Here is a 6,812-nt window from a genome sequence, read left to right on the forward strand (position 1 = left end):
AGTTAGTATATACAAAGCCTGGAACACTATTTTGGCATTAAAATGGACTCTAGGATTAAAAGATTTCTTGGAACAGGAAAATGATATTATGTCACTTACCTGTTTTCCTACTAATGTGTTTAGCCACTTGAGATGACAGAATCCAGAGAGAATGAATGAAAGTGCTTTAAGGTGTTTGTCTTTTTGACAGTTTGGTTTCCCTTAGCTGCAGTTTCACAAGAGGACCTTTTACTAAGAAACTTCTTGTGGTAGGTAACGTAAATGTGGTAGATGACGAAAGCCCTGACCTGGTACTCAAAGGACCAGAATTCAGTTATTGGCTCTGTCACTAGCAAACTGCATTACTGAAAAAAATATTTACTAAGTCGTAATTTTAATATAAGATAAATTGGTTTTTAGTCTTTCCTTTACCCCTATCGTGTAGCTCTGTAAGGGGTAAACTCAGTAAATCCCAGGTGAGGTGATGAACATGGTTGGTGCAGCTCTGAATAAACAGAGGGTGGAGATGGTAGGGAATGACATGTATGTGTTTAGGAAGTGATGAAGACATCATTTCCTTATTTATAACCAGTACGCCTTCCCTCCAACCCAGGACTCTCGCAGATACCTCCAGTGAAGCGTCTTTTCCTGTCAAATCTTGACCCTGCCCATTCCAGCTCACATCCTTCTTCCGAAAGTTGAACTGAACTTCGCTGAGCTATAGTAATCAATGGCTGCAAGACTAAGTGCATCAGCAGAAGTTCTGGAAAGAGGCTCTAGCTACTTGGATGCGTAAACCTTTCACCTTCACCAAGCGCCTTCTTCGGGCAAATCGGGGCCCTAGAGAGAGCTCGCCCCGTGGCCTGCAGGTCAGGAGCCCAATCCTGCCCTGGCTGCCTCGCCTCCCGACCACAGGAAACCCTCCCTCCAAAGACAGGGAGAGCGCGCGTCCACCCTCCGCAGACCCGAGGCCAGCTCCGCCCGGCCCCACCGTTCCCTCCGACGCCCGAGTGCTCAGAGCTCGCCGCCAGCCCTTCCTATAGGTTGTGGGTGCACCCGCTTCGCCTCCAGTTCGCACCAGGTCCAAGTCTCGGCGGGACCAGGGATTCACGGGCTGCAGGACGCTCACCCGGAAGAGCCTGGCGAACCGGAAGGGCGTCCAGGTAAAAAACAGGAACCGCACATGCGCAGAAAGGCCCCCGGGCCGCCTTTCCCGGGGCTCTCCCGGGCCCCGCGCCGGCTTTCCGGACCACAGTCCCCAGAAGGCGTCGCGGCCACCGCCCTACTCTGAGGGATCTTTGAGGAGTTTCTGCTTTAACTACAGAGTTTGGGTGACTGCTGTGAATCATCAATACGAAAAGTAAAGTTTCATATCCGTTTCATCGAAGTCTATAGATGAGAAAGGAAAATTCTGCGAAATGAAAATGACTGCTAAAGATATTCCAGCAGAATATTAAGGGAATAATACTAACGACCTGCAGAAAATTTCTCCCAAACAGGATACAAAATCATTGCTGGCTTTCAATACGTGAAGATTGAAAATAAATCAGAATATCTCTGAAGAAAATGATCTATTAGCCGTAACCCCAATTCCCAGAGATACCCGAGTTTAACATTAGGTGCACATTCTTCTGACAGTTTTACAAAGAGGAACTCATATGGGTCTAGTAATTTGTTATTTTTTAAATTAGCAATATAGTTAATATACTTTAATACCACGAATTATCTCATATACATTGTGAGTAATATAGAAAATAGTTTTACATCCACAAGGAAAATACATACAATCATGTATGGTTTAACGATGGGGATACACTCTGAGAAATGTGTCTTTAGGCAACCTCGTCTTTGTGTGAACATCATGGAGGGTTCTTACACAAATCTAGACGATATAGTCTACTACACACCTAGGCTGTATGGTATAGCCTATTTCTCCTAGGCTACAGACCTGTGTGGCATGTCACTGTCCTGAATACCATATGCAATGGTAACACAATGGTATTTGTGTATGTAAACATATGTAAACATAGGGAAGGTGCAGTAAACGTACAGTATTATAATCTTATGAGACCACAGTTGTATATGCAGTACATCGTTGACTGGAACATTCTTATATTATGCATGACTGTATATGAATTGTATACATATTGAATAAATAGAACTTTATAAAACTTTACTCATTGGAAGGCATGAAAGTTTCTGACAAAGTTATAATGTATTATTATTCAATTCCAGAAAAGAACAATTAGCGACTGGTGGTAGCTAGTCTTCAAAGATGGCCCCCAATGAACTAAACTTCCCAGTATTCCAGGCTTGTATATTTCCCTCCCACGTTGACTTTGACTGACTCTGTGACTCTCTTTAACCAAAAGAATGCGTCAGAAGTCACACTGTGCCAGTTCCAGAAAATAAGCCATACAAAGTCCTGGCAGCTTCAGCTTTGCCCTTTGAAGAGTCCTTAGACGCTATGTAAGACATGCAGCTAACCTGTTAGACCAAGTGGAGAAACCAGGAGAAGTAGGAAGTGAGAGGCCCTGAGACCACATGGAAAAAGAGAGGCCCATCTTTCCTAGCAATGCAGCTATCCCAGCCTTCCAGTCATCCTTGCCTAGAGACATCAGACATATGAGTGAACATTCCAGGCCAGTGAAGTTCCTGGATGACTTCAGCTCCAGATGAAATCATATAGCTGATCCCAGTAAACATACAGACTACAAGAAATAATGAATTTTATTATTTTAAGCCTCTAAGTTTTGGGTGGTTTGTTACACAGCAATAGCTAGCTAAGCACCAACAAAAGATGATGTCCAAGAATATAATATGAAAAGCTGCCATTTCAAATCATTGAGAAAGGCTTATTGTTAAATAGATTATTGAAAAAGTGTTGTGGGACAACTCACTAACCATTTGGAGTAAAAAACTAAGATTAAATTCCCATCTCACACATTATAATCAATATATTTCACATTGACATATAATTTGAAATGTTAAAAGCAAACTCACAGAGTAAGTGATTTTTGCATTACTTGCTAGGGAAGCTCTTTTACTGAAATTTATTAAAGCAAAGTTTCCTAGTCGTCAAGAAAATGGAATATATTTCTATTCATTCAAGTTTAGATAGTCTCAAATGTTTTGCTACTTTTGTAATTGGGAACATTTTTCTATCTTATTTTCATTGCCGTGTAAAAGTGACACTGTAGAGAAAATTATTGATCAATTTGGCTATGAAAAATTGAAAAAATCTTGCTTCAGAAAAAAATAGATTTAAAAAGAAATAAATGGAGAAAATAAAGTGGTTTCATATATATGAGAAGGATTGGAAATAGACTCAATTTATTAACAGCTCTTAGAAATCAGTAAAGATGAGGATTCAAATTTGTTTAAAAAATGAAAAAAGAACATGAATAAGACAATTAATATAGAAGAATTGTAAAAGAGCCATAACTATACATATGAGGTAATGGCCAATAATACTCTAGAGCAAAGAAATGCAAAAAGTTTTTGATTACGTATTTTTTTGGCAGACTAATTTGGCAAAGATTAAACGGAATAATAAAGTATTGGCATGAATTTGGAAAAAATATTTGTTCCCAGACAGGTTGGGTGGGAGTATAATTCCTATGACATTTCTAGTAGACATTCTGTACCAAAATTGAAGATTGCATGTCCTTTATTCCAGGAACTCAGCTTCTAGGAACATCTTAATCAAATAATTAAATCAGTACAAAAAGATGCATATCAAGAATGTTCCTCGTAATGATTTTAATCATAATCTTTTTTTTTGTAGATGGAGTCTTGCCGCAATGCCCAGGCTGGAGTGCAATGGTGCAATCTCGGCTCACTGTAACCTCCACCTCCTGGGTTCAAGTGATTCTCCTGTCTCAGCCTCCCAGAAAGCTGGGATTACAGGTGCCCGCCACCATGCCCGGCTAATTTTTGTATTTTTAGTAGAGATGGGATTTCACCATATTGGGAACTCCTGACCTCAAGTGACCTGCCCACCTCAGCCTCCTAAAGTGCTGGGATTATAGGCGTGAGCCACCACGCCCGGCCAATCATAATAACTTTTTAAAAGGTGGAGGGAAGCAACCAAATGTCTACCAGCAATGTGAAGGTGAAGATAGAATATAAGTAGCCATTTTTAATTTATTTGATGTAATATTTGAATTACAAATATAATTTTCATATTTTTTCAGATATAACTACTTGTCTTGACATGATTTATTGAAAACATCATTTTTTGCCCACTGCTTTGCAATGTCATCTAAATTCTTACATACCTCTTGTCTGTACATGTTCCTGCAAGGAACCAGAATTTAACTTTTTACAAATTAAAGAAATTTCATACATATTAACATTAATCTGCTTTTTCTAAGATTTTCTGGATGTATTTTAAATACTCTCTGAAGGAAAACCAAAAAAAAAAGCAAAGAAAGCACCAAAATTTGCCACTATTTTAACAGAAATTTTATTAAATAAACAAAATTTCCAATTCTTCAAGCCTGGGTGACAGAGCGAGACTCTCAATAAATAAATAAATAATAAAAGTTACAGGGATGGAAAGCACAAATTCAGAAAGTGGGAGTGATGATGAAACAGGTTAATTCTACTGTCATCACTTCGTTTCCAGCCACTTGAGGATACAATAGCATATATCAGCCACTGGTTCCATACATAAGCTACATCCTGGTGGACAACACCCAAAGCTCTTAGGTTGTCATTCCAAAACCTCTGCCTTAGCTGAGCCTTTACTAAGCAATATCATACTTCTATCAGGATGGCTGTTTTAGGCTGATGCCTTGTATGGTGGGATTAATTGATCCCATAGAGCAGTGGTCCCCAGACTTTATGGCACCAGGGACCAGTTACATGGAAGACAATTTTTCCATGGACAGGGTTGGGGGGCATTAGATTATCGTAAGGAGTGTGCAACCTACATCCCTCACATGCGCAGTTCACAATAGGGTTCCCACTTGTATGAGGTCTAATGCTACCGCTGATCTTACAGGAGGTGGAGCTCAGGCAGTAGTGCTCTCTTGCCTGCTGCTTACCTCTTGCTGTGCGGCCCGGTTCCTAACTTTGTTGGGATAGAGATCTTGGGTCTTGGAGGTGGCAGACAGTTCCACTGGAAATAATGATGAACAAATGTCTTAACATTTAGTCCTCCAGGAGACAATTCTGGGAGCATTCCATATGCTTCTCAGAGTTCTTGGAAGAATCAAATCCCTGTTGTCCATAGCAGGGACCTTACTTTCACCTGCTTACGTTGGCGTTTCTCCTTCTTTATCTCATTATCTCCAGTCTCTCATCCCTGCTTCCTGGAATCACCTCCCAAATAAACTGTATAACCCAGGCACTGTATGCACTTTACATAACATGTACATGACATCTTACACTGTACCCTGCCCTCTCTCTTCCTAGTATTTCTGTTTCAACAGGAAGAGGAAGCAAATGAAGATTGACTTGAAGATTAGAGAGTTGAAGTAATCTTCATTTATTCACTTTGGATGAAGATTGTAGGGTCAATATCTAGGTCCTGGTATTCTAATTACTAAATAGATAATATGTTTATGGCAAATGACTGCAGGTCTGTCTATCCTCAAAGGAAGCAGAAAACCTTGGATTCTGCTGAGTTTTTATCCAGTGGGAGATTCCCTCAAAAAAGTTTAAAGAGTGGTGGAAGACTAAAATTTGCTACTTAAAAATTATTTCTTAAGATGTGCTATTTAGCATACCAGCTACATTGACTATCTGGGCATGGTTCAGATGGGTTCTGTCTGTGCTTCAGGGTCTTTTGCTGTAATCCAGGTGTCAGTGTGCTTGCACCTGAGCTTTATAAGGATGTATGAAGTGGTCCGTGGCCTGTTAGGAATCCGGCCACACAGCAGGAGGCTGTGTTAATATTTTAAAAAATTTAGCTTTTGGTTTGGTTAATCCTTTCTATTGTTTCTTTTTGCTATTTCATTGATTGCTTCCTTTTATCTGCATTATGTTCTTCCTCATCATTAAAAAAAATTATTCTGTTCTTTGCTGGGCGCATGGCTCACACCTGTAATCCCAGCACTTTGGGAGGCTGAGGTGGGTGGATCACTTGAGCCCAGGAGTTGGAGACCAGCCCTGGCAACATGGTGAAACCCTGTCTCTACCAAAAATACAAAAATTATCCAGTCTGATAAGCTGGTCTCAGAATAAATAAATAAATTAATTAATAAATAGATTTTAAAAATTATCCTGTTCTTATTTTAACATCTTCAGTTAGACACAGTCAATATAAGAATTTAAGGCTGGGTGCAGTGGCTCACACCTATAATCCCAGCATTTTGGGAGGCTGAGGCAGGTGGATCACCTGAGGTCAGGAGTTCTAGACCAGCCTGGCCAACGTGGTAAAACCCCGTCTCTACTAAAAATATATAAATTAGCCAGGCGTGGTGGTGGGCACCTGTAATCCCAGCTACTTGGGAGGCTGAGACAGGACAATCGCTCGAACCCAGGAGGCAGAGATTGCAGTGAGCTGAGGTCACACCACTGCACTCACTGGGTGACAGAGTGAGACTCCCTCTCATAAAAAAAAGAAAAAAAGAATTTAAGGTTCTAGATTTCCCTGCAAGCTTTTTTTTAGTGACCTCCACTCAAATCTACATTTTAGTTGATGAGATATACAAAAAAATCTGATACTGCAAAAGATTATTTAATTTAAAATGTAGTAAAGGCTACAAAGGAGAAATTCACATAATACAGGAGTAGACAATGTCTGTGGGTTAGAGAGCGCTTCTTCTGGGAAGAGATATTTGGACAGTGCTCCAAAGGGTGGTGCAGAGGAGGAAGGGGAAGAA

At 40.3% G+C, this 6,812-nt stretch overlaps 1 protein-coding gene across 49 annotated transcripts in view; it reads right to left on the reverse strand.

Annotated features, from left to right (window-relative positions):
* Positions 1-1,211, reverse strand: part of ZNF334 (zinc finger protein 334) — a 49,693-nt gene extending 48,482 nt beyond the window's left edge. For 7 of the 49 annotated variants that reach the window (XR_010154048.1, XR_010154047.1, XR_010154056.1 and 4 more), the window contains exon 1: positions 971-1,120. The gene's annotated coding sequence lies outside the window, so the exon portion shown is untranslated. Of the gene's footprint in view, positions 1-99 lie in introns of all 49 variants that reach the window. The other 42 variants (XR_010154049.1, XR_010154045.1, XR_010154044.1 and 39 more) reach the window with 19 other exon arrangements.
* Positions 1,212-6,812: the final 5,601 nt, after the last annotated feature.

Source organism: Pan troglodytes, chromosome 21, assembly GCF_028858775.2.
Source record: "Pan troglodytes isolate AG18354 chromosome 21, NHGRI_mPanTro3-v2.0_pri, whole genome shotgun sequence".
Lineage (NCBI taxonomy): Eukaryota > Metazoa > Chordata > Mammalia > Primates > Hominidae > Pan > Pan troglodytes.